Genomic DNA, 16,894 nt, shown 5'->3' on the forward strand with positions numbered 1-16,894 from the left:
GACCACATCGTTGTTCTTATGGTATCGGGGAATTCCCAGGAGGACATCACAACTTTCCAAGGGCATTATGTAGAAGTCCTTGTGCCCCAAATACCCCTGACAATGCAACTGAAGTTTGCCAATGACAGGTGTAATGTCTACGTTCCTTCTGGGTGCCGCTAGAACTACCTCTGCTAGTGGTCCCATCCGATCGGGAGTGATCTCGAGCCGCGCCGCCAATTCAGGTGAAATGAAGTTGGCCTTACTCCTCCATCAAAGAAAATCAGGGCTTCTTGGTCTTTCACTTTGCCCCAAGCTCGACAAAGTTTTGTACTCTCGTCAATCGTGCTTGGGTCAATACCCATGCAATCTGGAACGAGTCCTGCTTTCATCTTGCCTTTTCGTCCACGTTCCTCAGCTGCTTTTGAACCCAGGCTTGTCTTCATCTTTGTCGTTTTGTTCTTTCGGTGCCTTTTTAGGGCACTTCGTGGCTTGATGTAGAGAGCTCTCTCTCGAAGGGTGAGCTTGGGTCGTGCATCCTTTCCTTTCTTTTCTGGGTTGCTCTTCTTCTTTCTACTCTCATTGTTCGAAGTCTGTTCGGTCCTTTGCGTCATGATTTCCTCTGTGGGGTAGGTCAAATTGCCTGAATGAATGGCAAAACCCCGTTTCGCATGACTCATTAGTTCCTGAATGGAATCTGACTTTTGCTCTAAGCAGTGATATCGGAAGTCCCAAGGTAAACCGCTCAATCTGTTCTTTGAACGAGATCTCTGTAGGAAGTCCCAAGGTAAACCGCTCAATCTATTCTTTGAAGGAGATCTTCTTAAATGAAGAGGCTGGTAGAAAAGAGCTCGCAATATGCTTCCAATGAATCTTTCTTGGTCATCCGAAGATGATTCCAAGCAGTTTGTATGTCGTGTTCGTACTCTCGAGTCAACCAAGAAGAAATAAAAAGCCTCTTAAATTTCAGTCATTTAACTCGCGCTTTCTTGTTCAATAGAAGCGTGGACCACCAAGTTTGAGCATTTCCCTTGAAGTAAGAGGTAGCCCTCCGAATCTTGGAGTGCTTTGAGTAATGTCCTCCAGAGAAAGCAATGTCAAACTGTTGTATGAAGGCCAAAGCCTTCGAAGAATCTCGAAATCCAGAAAACGTGTCAAATTTAATTGACTGTCCACCTTCTTTAAACTTTCGGACTTTCTTGCTTTTATCTTCCAAAAAGTCATACTGTTTGGCTTTATAAAAATTCTTCTTCTTTGCATAGAATCTGTGATAATCGGAGTCCAAACTGTCTGAAGACGAGTCCTCTGTAGAACTGTCAGAAATTGGGCGAAATCTAGGTTTCTTTGCCTTTTTCTTGCCCTTTCCGAAGCTTTGCTTTTTGCTTCTCTTTTTCCCTTTCCTGTCCTCTTCGCTCGAGTTAGAAGAGCTAGAAGAACTGTCAGAAGAAGAAGAAGAAGAAGAAGAAGAAGAACTTGGTACTCCTTCAAATCTGACATGCTTTTTCTGCTTTCTTACCAAGGCAAAAGCAGATTGACGACCCAAATAACCCGGGAAGTCAGTTCCTTTCTTCTGCTTTTTGTCGTGCTTTTCAGCTTTGTTCTGCGCGTCAAAAAGCTGAGAAATCCGTGTATCAACCACCTCTTGTAATTCTTGCTGTGTAAACATCCTTGGAGTAGGAGGTTTCTTAAGTGCCGGTTTGAGGGGTGGTTCTGTGGTTTGTTGCCACTGTGAGCGCACCTCGTTGAAGGAGGTCTGGGTCATAAATTTTGCAAATTTCGGGTCCTTCGCAAAATTTATCATCATCTTTGTTGCATCGTCAATCAATCGTCGACGCTTCATCTCTTCAATCTCCGCCTGAGTAGGCCGAGGCGGGCCGTACTCGCGTTTATCTTCTTCGTGATCTCTTCCCGCATCTCAAGATGCAGAGGAAGTCGATTGATCTCTGTCTGAATCCATAAGTGTTGCTAGAAAAAGGATTGGATTTCCCGGTAGAAGAGAAATCGGCCGTGCTCTGATACCACTATAACAAACTTCGACACTCCAAGTCAAGATTCTACTGCGACACGAGTTCATCTTGGCTGTTTTCTTCATTGGAATGAAATGAGCTTGCTTGCTAAATCTGTCAATAACAGTCCAGATACCATCGTGCCCACTCTGTGTCTTCGGGAGATCAAAAATGAAATCCATAGCAATACTTTCCCAGGGGCAGGTGGGAATGGGCAAAGGCTGTACAATCCCTCTGCTTTATGCCTGTCAAACTTGATCCTCTGGCATGCCAAGCAACTGCGTACAAAATCGTGCACGTCCTTCTTGAGTCTTGGCCAAAAGAAGTAACGCTCCACACCTTTCAAGGTGGTATCAATGCCGCGTTGACCCGTAAATGGTGGACAGTGGCATTTGGTTAGAACCTTTTTCCTCAACGGTTGTGTAACGCACAACATTGTTTTCTTTATCAAGCAGCCATCCCGTATGGAATATTTTGCTACTACCTCCCCATTCTGTATTCGTGTGAATACATCCGAAAAATCTGGATCTGTGGCGTACTGATTGACCATATCCTCGAAGCTTCTATGATGAATCGCGGAAATAGCCAAGACTAAGTTTTTTTGTCCTTGTACACGGACAATCTTTAAGTGAAAATGTGACAAGATATTAGCTCACCGCATCTGCTTTTCTGAAAGCTGCTTCTGTGACAAGAAGTAGTGTAAACTCTGATGATCAGTAAAAATCATAAAATAGGCTCCGAGTAGGTAATGTCGCCACTGAGTAAGAGCATGGATAACCGCCAAAAGCTCTTTCTCATAAATCTGTGTTGTCAATCCCGGCCTTGAAAACAATCGGCTCTCATAGGCAATGACATGGCCTTCTTGCATTAAGACACTCAGACTACGACCACAAGCATCACAATATACTTCGAATGACTTTTGCAAATCCGGCATAGTCAAAACTGGTCCCGTAGTCAATTTCTCTTTCAAAGTCTGAAAGGCAGTCACCTCTGTGGGTCCCCACGAGAAAGGGACTCCTTTCTGTGTCAGAATATGCAACGGGAAAGTGACCTCTGCAAACTTTCTAATGAACCGCCGGTAGTAAGAACATAAGCCCAAGAAGCTTCTAACTTCATGAACATTCTTCAAATCGACCCAATCATGTATAGTATCACTCTTGGCCGGGTCCATCTGTACTCCTGCTGCTGAGACGATGTGTCCCAAAAAGTGCATCTCCGGTAAGAAAAAATCACTCTTCTTGGCATTGATTACTAACTCGTGATCTCGCAATGCCTGAAAGACCTATAGCAGATGGTGTCTATGTTCTGCCTCATCCTTGGAGAAGACTATAATGTCATCAAAGAAAGTGCCAGCAAAAGATTCGTACTCTTCGAAAATCCTATGGTTAAAAGTCGCTGGAGCATTGGTAAGGCCAAAAAGGCATCACCCAAAATTCATATAAACCGAAGCTCGTCCGAAAAGTTGTCTTGTAGACATCTCCCGACACGATTCGGATATGATGATATCCGCTTTTCAAATCGATCCTGCTGAAACAAGAGGATCCCTGTAGTCGGTCAAGAATATCATCGATCCTCGGAATCGGAAATCTGTTCTTGATGGTGATTTTATTTAGAGCTCTATAATCAATGCACATTCTCCAAGATCCGTCTTTCTTTAAAATCAACAACACCAGAGAGTAGTAGGGTGAAGTACTCGGCTGGATAAGACCCTTATCCAAGAGGTCTTTCACTTGGTTCATAATCTCTTCATTCTGGGCTCGGCTCACACGATAAGGTGGCCGGTTCGGTGGATTGCTTCCAGGTATCAGATCAATAGTATGATCCTCAAGACGAGATGGTGGCAGTAATCGGCATAAGTGTGGAGAAAATCTTGTCGTTCTTTATCAAGTTCATACATATTTGTCCTGTGATCATCATTTAACTCTTTCAAATAGATCAATTAAACAAACAGACTGGATTTCATTAATTTGGAAACGGTCGAAGCCGATACAATAGGGACAGACTCACACATCAAGTACAAATTTTTGGCCCTTTTCATTTGTCAATGTCGCTTTCTTCGCGCGATAATCGACCACGGTGTTATTCTTGTGGTACCGAGGGACTCCAAGGAGGGCATCACAACCTTCCAAGGGCATTATGTAAAAGTCCTCGTGCCCCAAATACCCCTGACAATGCAACCAAAGTTTGCAATGACAGGTGTAATGGCTATGTCCCGTCCGGGTGCCGCTAGAATTGCCTCTGCTTGTGGTCCCATCCAATCGGGTGTAATCTTGAGCCGTGCCGCCAATTCAGGTGAAATGAAGTTGGCCTTGGCTCCTCCATCAAAGAAAATCAGGGCTTCTTGATCTTTCACTTTGCCCCAAGCTCGGCAAAGTTCCGTACTTCCATCAATCGTGCTTGGGCCAGTACCCATGCAATCTGGAACCAATTCTGCTTTCATCTTGCCTTTTCTGCCACGTTCTTCTGTTGCTCTCGAACTCTCTGGCCTGTCTTCATTCTGTTCTTGTTGTGCCTTTCTAGGGCACTTCGCGGAGACGTGCCCATGTTCCCCGCATCCAAAACACTTCCCCCTCTCAAAGAGTGAGCCGGGATCCTGAATCCTTGTCTTTCTTTTCTTTGAAATTCTTTCTCTTTCTACTTCCATTGTTAGAAGTCTGTTGAGTCAAGATCTCATCAGTGGGGTAAGTCAAATTGCCCGAATGTATAGCAAAACCCCGTTGCGCATGACCCATCACTTCTTGAATAGAATTTTACTTTTGTTCCAAGCAGCAGTCTTGGATCTCTGTAGGAAGTCCGTAGTAGAACCGCTCATCTGTTCTTTAAATGAGACCTTCTTAAATGAAGAGGCTGGTAGAAAAGAGTTCCAAAATCTCTCACAATATACGTCCAGAGAATATCTCTTGGTCATCCGAAGATGATTCCAAGCAGTTCGTATACCTCGTTCGTATTCCCGAGTCAGCAAAGAAGAAATAAAAAGCCTTTTGAATTTCAACCATTTAATTGGAGCTTTCTTTCTCAGAAGGAGGGACCACCATGTTCGAGCATTTCCCTTGAAGAAAGATGTAGCCCTCCTAATCTTGGAGTGCTCTGAGTAATGCCCTCCAGAGAAAGCTATGTCAAACTGTTGTATGAAGGCCAAAGCCCTTGGAGCATCTCGGAATCCAAAAAAAGAGTCAAACTCAATCGACTGTCCACCTTCTTTGAATTCTTTTACTTTCTTGCTTTTATCTTGGAGGAAGTCATATTGGTTGGCTTTGTAAAAATGCTTCTTCTTTGCATAAAACATGTGATCAAATCGTACATGCTTCTTCCGCTTTCTTGCCAATGCAAAAGAAGATGGACGACCCAAATAACCTGGGAAGTTAGTCCCTTTCTTATGCTTTTTCTCTTGCTTTTTGGATTTGTTGTTTGTGTCCAAAAGCTGACTAATCTGTGCCTGAACCACCTCTTGTAATTCTTTCTTTGTAAATTTCCTCGGAGAAGGAGGTTTCTTGATTGCCGATTTGATGGGTGGCTCTGTGGCCTTTTGCCACTGGGTGTGTACTTTTGCGAGGGATTGCTGAGACTTTCATGAGCCATTAGCGTTTCAAGCATCAGTTTCAGCATTAGTTTCACCATCGTCAGCCACTCATTGCGTCATAGCCTCTCAAGCTAGCATCAGCGTCGTGTATCAGATTGTGCAATCAATAGTATACCACTCTCGCCATCGAGAGTGGGGCCCTTGGAGGATGGTTTACAACTTCCTGGTGTCGTATTCTCTTCTCTCTCTCTCTCTCTCTCTCTCTCTCTCTCTCTCTCTCTCTCTCTCTCTCTCAGTCTCAACACCTTCACTCACAGTGTCCATTCACTTTGTTTGTGTCCGTTGCACTCTCTCATCAAAGAACGGAAGGCTCTCCCTTCCCTAAGTAAAAGGAACCTTGAGGACAATTTGGAGCACTCATCTTGAGCAAAGTTCAACATTCACTTCCGCTGCACCTTACATTGGTATCAGAGCTTTGGCAGTGTTCTGTATCACTCAAGGAAAGAACCACATAATTTTTTTTGCTTGTTGCAGTCGCACGTAACCCAAGACCTCTTGGGCGTGTCGATTCCTAATCGTGTTTTTGAAGAGTGACAGGAAACCCAAGAAAGAAGGGCTTATCCAGCCTCCCCTTGTGCCTCTTTTCAGTCATTGAGAGCGGATCGTGCACTTAGCAGCCGGCCAATCGACGTGAGGTGGGAAAAAGCAACCTTGGTGTGTGCGCAAGGCCGCCAAGGGGTGCGCCCGCGGAAAAGAGCAGAACTCGGGTGAAGAGAAGATCCTTCTCTAACATAGATTGCAAGCGAAAGAAGAACCGCAAGAACCTCAAGGACCGCAAGAACCTCAAGAACCCAAGAACCAAGACCCCCAAGAACCCAAGTTCCTCGTGAACTTAAGAACCCAAGACCACAAGTACCCACAAAAACCCAAGACTTCAGTGGATGGTCATCACCCGAAGCGGAATGGATACTTCGCATGGAGGTGGTGAGCATGGGAGTGGCGAAGAAGAGTTTTTCGCTCTAGGAGGTTTTTCCAACCCTCCCCCTTCCCCGTCTACGCCAAGGACTGCACTAACTCCTATGGAGCTTTTCAACAAGATGATGATGAACAGGAAGTTAGAACGCGAAGCAGAAAGAAAGGCAGAACAAACAGAAAGAATGGCAGCCATAGAGCGTACATACAACGAAAGAATGGCAGCCCTAGCACGTGACCGCGAAGAGTTGTTGCAACTCTTTTCTAATGTGCAGGCACAGACTGCAAAGGATCAGGATAAGGAGACTCTCTCAGTCTCTTCTTTTCCAAAGCATGATGAATTGAATGATACTGATAAGCATGAAGAATTGGATGACAATGACAAGCATGATGATTTGCATGATCAAGATGTGATCATTCACAAGCATGATGATTTGCATGATCAAGATGTGATTTTTCACAAGCATCATGATTTGCAGGAAAAAGATGTGATTGTTCACAAGCATGATATTTTAGTTGATGCTTTTTCTAGTGAAGCTAACCTCATGGCAGATTCGATCAATCACGAAGAACCGATCTTGGCTCTCGAGTCGAGGTCCAAAGAACCCCCACAGGACGATTCGATCATTCAGGAAGAACCGATCTTGGCTCTCGAGCCTAGGTCTAGAGAACCCTCACAGGAAGTATTATGTGTGCGAATGATTAGTCAGCACGCATTGTGCGAGTGTTTCATTCGTGATCGTTTCCTGTATTTTAGTCAGCGTCTTTATGTGATCCCTTTTCATAGGCATGCCATACTGTAAGTTGAGCAGGCTTCACTCATGAATGAGCACGGATATATGCGGATTTCTCATGAAAAGCTGAAAAGTATGCATTCAAGGAAGTCACATTCCATGTCTCTTCCTTGGCATGACACAATAGTAGAAAGAGCACAAGAAGAATTGAGCATCAAGCCTCGGCATGTCCATTGTGATTTGCCACGATTGATTGATTTAGATCAGAAAGATGAGTTTGGATTCCATGTTTTGCATGTGTTTGATGAACGGATTGGCACTCCGTCTCTTGTTTCATCTGCATTGCATGCACAGTCTTTTAGGAAGATTAGATTTTTTCCATTCACTTCACATGGAATGGGTATGTTCATGTTTGCGTGTTGGAAGTGGTTTCAAGAATTTTCAGCCATGGAGATTCTTGAAGAAGGAAGAAGCACGACTCTAGACAAAGTTGGAGCATTGAAGGAGCCACAAAAGACTTTGTGTCGCTTTCGGCGCGGCCCAAAGAAGCAAGCGTTGCAGACCTTTATGAAGTTCAAGTATCGCACGACCCACACCTCAGAGTGGGCCGGCGAAGAGTCCTTTCGAGGATTCCGGATGTGGTTGGCGATCTCCCTCGACGCCATACAGTTCGGTACCAGTACCTCACTTTGAAAAGGAGGGGATGTCACGTGACACATCCAACCCTATGTGTCCGTGGACAAGCTATAGCATGACCATGGTTCAGTTCAGTCAAGTCAGTCTAGAATAGGAAGTGATCTGGCACTTTTATGAGTCTGTTCGCAGACCGTGCATGTCCAGACACTTAGGTTAGATGCATATCCTCTGGTTGCACACAGCATGATCATCAACATTACCATCAGAATCCATTAGGGGAATTTTCTAGTGCATTAAACCTATTTTCCCTATTTTTGATATTTTTCACTTATTATTTTAAGTGACTTTTGTTGGGAACTGGGTAGGGCAATTTTGCTAAAGTAATATAAGCAAACTTAGGGCTAGGCTAATCTGGTAGAAATGGAGAAGGTGCAACAGGCAATTTACTTGCAACAGGCTACCCTCTCTCCCTCTCAGCAAGACAACCCCCCCTTCAGCCTGGCGTTTTCAGCAAGGGAAATCCAGCGTTTTCAGTCCCAGCAGCCTGGCGTTTTTCAGCATACACTCCCCTCGCCAGCTGCCACTCAGTAGCGCGTGCACACTCAACCACTTCAGCGTTTTTGCAGCAGCGATCTCAGCCTCAAGACAGCGTTTTCAGCAGGCTAATTCAGCAAGCAAAAAGGGCAGCAGAACAGCGTTTTTTGGACAGCAAATCAGCGACGGAAAGGCCCTTAGATCGAACGTTTTCATGAGGCATTAAGCCAGCATTTCAAGCATCAATTTCAGCATTAGTTTCACTGTCGTCAGCCACTCATTGCGTCATAGCCTCTCAAGCTAGCATTAGAGTCGTGTATCATATTGTGCAATCAATAGTAGACCACTCTCTCCATCGAGAGTGGGGCCCTTAGAGGAGGGTTTACAACTTCCTGGTGTCGTATTCTCTTCTCTCTCTATCTCTCAGTCTTAGCACCTTCACTCACAATGTCCATTCACTTTGTTTGTGTCCGTTGCACTCTCTCATTAAAGAACGGAAGGCTCTCCCTTCCCTAAGTAAAAGGAACCTTGAGCACAGTTCGGGGCACTCATCTTGAGCAAAGTTCAACATTCACTTCCGCTGCACCTTACATTAAACTCAAAAGCTTTTAATTCAAAAGCAACTGTCCCAAAAGCTGCCCACTAAATCAGCCTACGCAATTTACGGAAATCCGTATGAAATGCCATGTCAGCACATCAGCGCAAAAAGCGGGTCCGTACAGCTGTTGTCCGTACAACAGCCACGTGTTAGAGTGTCAGTACAAATTGCGGCGCGATTTCCGGGACTGTCCGTATAGGCAGCCTCTTAGCGCCATTCTGGGGTCCTTGCCACGTCATCAGTTTGTGATAGGCTGAAAACTGAAAACGCTAGGGCTGAAATGCTGAAATCTGCAAACTGTTGACTTTCTACTGAACTCTGACACTGTGTCGGCGAGGATGGCGATGACGACAACTTGACGACGATGAGTTGAAAACGCAGATGCTGAAAACTGAAAACAGCGATGTGCTGGGCTGGTCTGACGTCGGAATCTGCAAACGCTAGGCTAGGTCTGCAAACTGAAAAACGCCATGCTGGATCTACTGATGAAAAACACCGTGCTGGATCTGCAGATGAAAATGCCAAGGGAGGGAATCCCAAAAACGCTATTAGCTTCTGTTGGCTGAAAACGCTAGGGCCTCCTGTTGATCTTACTGAGAAGGTGCACTGCAAGTTTGTTGGAACTTCTTTTGCCTCTTCTGCTAAAAAGTGCTAGCGCTAGGTTTCTTTTATAGTGCCTTAGCAATTTTCCCTACTCACTTTTCCAACAAAAGTCACTTACTAAATAATAAGTGAAAAATGTGTATTTGGGAAGAAGGGTTCTATGCACTGTAAAATGCTCATGATGGGTACTAAATGTCATGCTGTGTGCAACCAGACGATATGCAACTAATATAAGTGCCTGGACATGCACGGCTTGCTCATAGGCTCACAAAGTTGCCATAACACTTCCTAAGCTGACCTGAACCCTAGACCTGAGATAGCTTGTCCACTTGCACATAGGGTTAAATGTGCACGTGACAGGCGATTACTCTTCTTTCAAGAGGGGAGTGACATGGTAGGACACTTAAAGGGGATTAGGGTTTTAATAACCCTGACCCTACCAACTTCAAGCCACCGGTCGAGGGGCCTTAAATTAAATATAGGTGCTGACATGGCTGAAGTATGGCAGAACCTGGAAAATACGGAACCATTCTGATATGGTAGCATATGGAAAAGTTCTGAAATCGCGGGCAGGTGTTGACAGTACGGATTTGGTGCATTCTACCCGAACCAGCCCCATGAGCGTGAGTTTCACAAGCCCCATGAGCGTGAGCTTGTGAAACTGATGCTTTTGGAGCAGATGCCCAGAGCCTTTAAATATGTAACTGGGGCTCTCTCTGTGGCATTCCAGGCTCAGTGGAAGGAGAGCAGAGGCCCAGCTATTGTACCTTTGTGAAGCAATAGAGAAAATACTGAAAGAAGCACCAGACTCTGGGGTTAGTGCATTTGGAAGCACTCTCCCGCTTCGTGTCAACTCTCTCTCTCTCTCTCTCTCTCTCTCTCTCTCTCTCTCTCTCTCTCTCTCTCTCTCTCTCTCTCTCTCTCTCTCTCGTCGTGCAAGGGAGAGCAGGTCGTTGGAAACAGCAAACAGAGAATAGCAACGCAGATAAAGAGGCACTTGTGGCGGGCGTCGAAGCTGCAGAGCAGGGGTGAGAATGCTCGAGGGTTCCAGCAGGTAGGGAGTGCACGATGATGGGTAGGCTGCAGCATTAGGGTTCGCAACCTGTGGCGTTGGGGTTTACAACAAACAAGCGCACGCGCTGCCCTGAAGTCCTACGCGTAGCAAGTCCCAGCCTACGCGCCCCGGCACCCTCCCCCTTCATCTACGCGTAGGAAGTCAAAGCTCTTACGTTCAAGTTTAGAGAGATTTTCAAGCCTTAAGGTAATGTTTTTTTAAGTTTGCCCTATTCTCATTCCCTCACCCTAGTACCCTAGTACCCTACCCCACATTTGTGACTCGGGTTCGATGGATCCTCTTACCGAAGGGGAAGGGCCGGGTGTAGATAGCTACACCACCCCAAAAAAACCAACAGCTACATTTAAGCGGAGAAACAGAGATACTGTACTATCACCAGGATCATTACGAGTGGGGAAAACGTCCAAGATACATGATGAGCTAATGATGGAGAAAGTCCAGGTGATGCTCAAATCAGAGCTAAACTACATGAGAGATGACATCAGGAAGGAAATGCACGCGAGCGTTGAGAGCTACAAGAACTCCATGTATGGAGACATGATGAGAGAACTAAGGGGAGAGATTTGGGGGATACAGAATGAGGAGATTCAGACCTTGAAAACGGAATTACGAAACCTAATCAAGGCCGAAGTAAATGTAACAGAATGCGTTATGCAAAAGAAACTCGATGAGGCAGTAGCAAGTTTTGAAGCATGGAGAACAAATATGGAAAAGCACATGGGGGAAAAAGATGCAATAATCGAGGAGCTAAAAGGAGAACTTGCGGCTTGCAAATCTGCAACTAAGGAGAAGGGAGACGACCAACCTTCGGTGCTGAAGGAGCTCGAGGACATGAAGGATCAGATGAAAGCTCAAGGACATGAAGGATCAAAAATCGAAAACGGCATCTTCATGGGCGGAACATCTTTTTAAGACACAAGAAAAGGTTGATGAAGGAGAGAAATGGATTGAGGATGCGAAGAAAGGGAAGGCCCGGATTGAGACCACACCTACTTCTACCATTATTAATATGACCATTGAGGAAGAGCAGAAAAGCAAGAATCGGGCTCTGCATGTGCGGGTCACAGGAGTCAAAGACAAAGAGAATGTAGATGAAGAAGTGAAGGAACTGCTACAACGCATGGGCATCCTAGAGCCTACTCACACAAGTGCATGGAGAGTGGGCAAGAAAGGAATCAATGAGAAGGGAAACGTAAAGGATAGGGCACTTATTCTCCGCTTCCCGAATATAGAAATAAGGAAAGAATTTCTAAAGAAGAGGCCAACTCTTAAGAAAACCGGTATTTTCCTAGGAGATGACCTTACATTGGCACAAGTGGCACACATGCAAGAGTTGATGCCAGAGATCAGGGCAGCAAGAGAAAAGGGGAAAATCGCCTTTTATAGAGGAGGGAAAGTAGTGGTTCTGGAAAAGCGCTCAGCATGACGGTGCGAGACCTATGGGGCGACGCTCCGGATAGCGGCGTGGAATTGTGATGGATCATATAGGCTAGATGTAGGTGCCTTTGAAGACAGCTTTAGGGACAGAGACATAGTTTTCTACTCAGAGACACACCAGATAGCGGGACAGCGTATGCCACATGTGAAGGGTTATTTATGGGAAACATCTGGTCGACCAGACAAGAGATCTCGATGGGGTAGCCGGGGTTCAGGAGGAGTAGTAGTCTTATTTAAAGAGGAGCTGAAACCACTACTACAGATTATCAGGAAAGATGAGCAAGCAAGGTATATGTGGGTGAGAATGAGAGTCGAGACAGGTAGATTTCTATATATCGCTATATGCTACTTCCCTCCAAGTACCTCAGTCTACTCCTCACCTAAAGGACAATCCCCTTTCTCCATATTGAATAATGACATATGGGAGTTCTCTAAAGATGGAGACATCGTTCTCTTAGGAGACTTTAATGCCAGAACGGCCAACTCTCAAGCAGTATTCTATGATTATCTGAGGAAATGCTCAGAGAAGTGGATTTATCACAGAGGGGGCTTACTAGAAACTCACAGGATAAAGAACACATTGAATATGGGAGACATCTCATGGAGATGGCATCTATACATGGTTTGGCCATACTTAATGGTCTAGAGAATTTCCCGTTATCTGGGGGATTCACATGCTTCCCGCACAGGCATGGGGCCAGTACAGTGGATTATGTCATGACTTCACCAAGCTTTATCTCTAGTATCAAGGACTTTAAGGTGGGACCCAGACCGGTTGGGATTGCAGTGGATCATGCTCTCTTGACCTTATCAATCTCCTTCCAATACAATGCCTCTCAAGTACAAAGGAAGAAGACACACATAAGATATACTTTCACGCCAGAAACTGATTCAGTCTATGTGGAAAAGATCTATAATAGGATGTGGGCAGCCGAGCCAGTATATACTGTAGAGGAGATTACTTCTCAGTTAACAGAGATACTACATGGAGCAGCACAAGAGGCATACCCACATACTCAACCTGATAAGAAGAGAGGATCTGGGAACATGCCTCTAAACAGTTGGTATGACGAGGAATGTAGAGAGACGAGAACCCAGGTCCAGAAAGAGCTTACACTTGGGATCATCACATATAAGCAGTCTCGGATTGCTCTTCAGCGTATAGTACGTCGCAAGAAAAGGGCATTTTTAGCCAAACTGGAGAAGGATTTATATCAGCTCTTCTTGAGTCAGGACTCACATGAGGCCTGGCGCTTATTTCACGAGCACTCACCGCCTCCGACGATTACTTCTCCTGAGATCTGGGGTCAATATGTAACATCATTATATATGGTATCTGGACAGCCTCCATTACCAGATCCGCTAGAGCCATGCCCTGTTGCTAGTACTTTCTTTACTACGGAAATGGTGGAAAAAGCCATTGATAAGATGAAGACAAGAAGAGCATATGATCATGATGGTTTAGTAGCAGAACATCTGATCCATGCAAGGGATCTACTTTCAAAAGTCCTTGCTCGTCTGTTTATTCGGGTCATGTGTGAAGGATTACCTGAATCTTGGAAATTATCTACTATCGTACCTATTTTCAAGTCAGGGGATCCTATGATACCCGGGAACTACCGTACCATTATGGTAGGTCACACTTTGACCCGACTGTACGCATCCATTCTTGAACAAAAATTGAGTAGATGGGCAGGGAATGAGGGCATAAGGGCAATAGAACAAGCTGGATTCAGAAGGGGTTATTCCACTTTAGATCATATTCTTACGCTCAGAGCCATTATTCAAAGAGATTATTTGGGGGATCATGGCCTTATACGGGTCAGTAACTGGTTATGTACGTACTCCAGAAGGGGATTCCGACATTGTTCATTCCACCGTTGGAGTAAAGCAGGGATGCCCACTGTCCCCTACTTTATTTGGTCGAAGTTTACTCTTAAGAAAGCAGCGGATGCTAGATTATCGAGAGTCTCTGCGGCCTTGGGAGGGTTGGAGAGGATGTGTTCACAAGTGCAGTTTCAGGAACCACGAACAAAACTTTGGCTCTTTGATACTGTGGTGGCTTCGGCTATGCTTTATGGGGTCCAGTTTTGGGGACCATCTGTGGATCAAGATAATTGGAAGTCAATGGAGAGACCTTTGGTATCTATGATTTCCCGAATGATTAGAGCCAAGGCCTCCGTACCACACGCGATTACCCGAGCGGAACTAGTGGCCCCTCCGATAGAAATTGAAGCTCTTACCAGATCAGTGTCCTTTATACATGGTTTGTGGGATACAAATAATTGCCGATATACTAGATTGGCCCTCGAATCCTCTCGACAATTAGCAATGAAAGGGGATACATCATGCTGGTATGCGCAACTGTCCTCGTGGTTTCAGAGACACGGGTTTAGTATGGAAAGATTACCCCCCTTCCAATACTCTCTTGAGGCTCCATCACTGGCAATTACACGAACGGAGATTAATAAAATCATCCGACAGGATCTTATACAGTTGGATACTAAGAGGACATGGGTAGACCCTACACAAGAATTGGGCACGAAGATGGCCAACTACAAAGAAAACTTCCTACAACTATCTGAAGATGGATTTGTGATTCGCTCGAGTTACATGGATACCCACCTGTCTCATGGTTTGAGATGTGCTATTGGTCAGATTCGTACATCCTCACACCAGTTGGAAATTGAATTTGGTAGATTTAGGGGAATCCCACTTGAGAGCAGAATTTGCAAGTTATGCGGAATGGAGCCGGAGACAGAATTACACTATATATGCCACTGCACAGTATACTATGAGATACGTGGGCGTTTTCATTGCCTCTTTAAAGAAGGCTTTGGACCTCTAGATAGAATCATGCAATACCAAGATCAAAGATGCTTAGGCTTGTACCTACTGGAACTACATCGGCACAGGGATAATCTAATGAGAAGACAAAGAGCACTACAGCCTCAGAGGCAGATCACAGATTTCTTCAGATCGAGAGAAGCAGGAGTGGAAGGAGAAGCAAGAGGCCAGCAGCCAGCACAAAGGAGTACCCACATTCATACCAAAGGCACCCTAATTGACAGAGCGATTGAGCTTAGGAAATCGAGACGACCACGACCAAGATGCAGAAGCACACTTCACCGGAGGAGACTACAACAAAGGATTAGAAGCATTCTAGTCAGACACCCAGAATGCTCCTAAGAAGTTATTTAATACTTTGTATTTAGGTTTTCACATTTATTTTCACACTTTCACACTTTTCACACTTCGTACTTTAGTACTAAGGTACCCAGACATTGTAACAGATTCACCACTTTCGTATGAGTTTGGTCTCATAGGTCATTCTGGCCTTTTGAAGACGTTAATATAACATTTCATTTCATTTCATTTCTCTCTCTCTCTCTCTCTCTCTCTCTCTCTCTCTCTCTCTCTCTCTCTCAAATTCTGCTGTTGTGTTGCTATTGATTTCTCGCTTGGAGTGTCCAAGCATGTACGGTTTCCTCTTAGAAACATGTGCTTCACCTCTTGACCCCTTTTCTGCCAGATCAGAACAAATAGGCTTCCTGCCCAAGTAACTTGGAAAGGACTTGGGACTTATATGCCTCTTACAAGTCGATAAATGTCCCATGCTTTGCTCACTTGCCGCTCTTTCTCCCTCTGAATGTCCTTTGTGTGACAAAGAGAGCTTGAACCCTTCTTCTTGGTAGAGGATGTCGACTTTGGTTTTGCTGCCAATTGTGCCTTTCAACTTCAGCATCTTAAGTTCTTTCCTAGAGTCTCTCTTTCTTTCATCGTACGTGTTGGACTAGGTGTGGCTTAGTCCATTTCGTGTTGTACTAACATCGGCGACAGTACTAGCGTTGGACGCTCGCACGTGTCAACCCTGGATTCGAGCAAACTTTCAATGCTCTTTTTCAAAGTATTTTCTAATTTTTATGAGGCCCTTCTCGGCATTCATGATGAGGGTGCCATATACTTATCTCCTTTTTTGAATTTGTGTTGACACACAGGTTTGGAATCATATGGCTCTTATCCTCACAGTATAGTTTAGTTGCTGGAAATCTTTCAAGATTCTTAGTATACTTCGAGAGCAGGTTTTTTTCCATTTCCTACCAGAGAGATTCAATTGGGATTTAAATTTGATGCAGTGCAGGATGCTCTTGAAGCCTCATACAGGATAACTCCTGAAACCTCTCTTAGTTTGGCATATGACGACTAATGAATCTGCCATCATTAATAGGGAAGAGTGCACAGTTGTAGAGGGTATGTTTTTAGTGATGCAACCTAGTGGATTTCCAGACATTTACACAGGCTGTTTATAGACTAATCAAAACACAGTAGTTCATGATGCCCTCATCTTTGAAACTGGTGATGTTGAAATGTGTATGCAGTCTTGTATTGCCATTCCTTGGCAGTCAGGAAATCTGCTGCCTATATATACATAAGATTGTGGCGTCTACCCACATCCTTGCATTTTTGGCTAAAGGGCGCTTGACATGTCTCAAAAGTATGCTCAAATTACTTGTTTTCTGAAACTTTGTGACAAACAACCTGCTGATCATTCGCCACACATAAGATTGTGGCGTCTACCCACATCCTTGCGTTTTTGGCACTTGACATGTCTCAAAAGTATGCACAGCTCGTTTTCTGAAACTTTGTGACTAACAACCTGCTGATCATTCGCCACACACTTAAAGGTGGTCCACTTTAAGCATTGACTTCAGACCTTGAAAGCCTAAGCATATATTTATAGTGTGTGCTTCTGATGATGTGAAAGGAAGCAAAAGTTGTAGTCCATGCTTTGAAAGCAAA

At 44.7% G+C, this 16,894-nt stretch overlaps 1 protein-coding gene across 3 annotated transcripts in view; it reads left to right on the forward strand.

The window, feature by feature from the left end:
- Window positions 1-16,894, forward strand: part of LOC147431632 (pentatricopeptide repeat-containing protein At3g09040, mitochondrial-like) — a 44,273-nt gene that overhangs the window by 23,504 nt on the left and 3,875 nt on the right. The gene's annotated exons all lie outside the window — the stretch shown is intronic.

This window comes from Adiantum capillus-veneris, chromosome 21, assembly GCF_014529385.1.
Source record: "Adiantum capillus-veneris isolate H3 chromosome 21, ASM1452938v2, whole genome shotgun sequence".
NCBI classification, from domain to species: Eukaryota; Viridiplantae; Streptophyta; class Polypodiopsida; order Polypodiales; family Pteridaceae; genus Adiantum; species Adiantum capillus-veneris.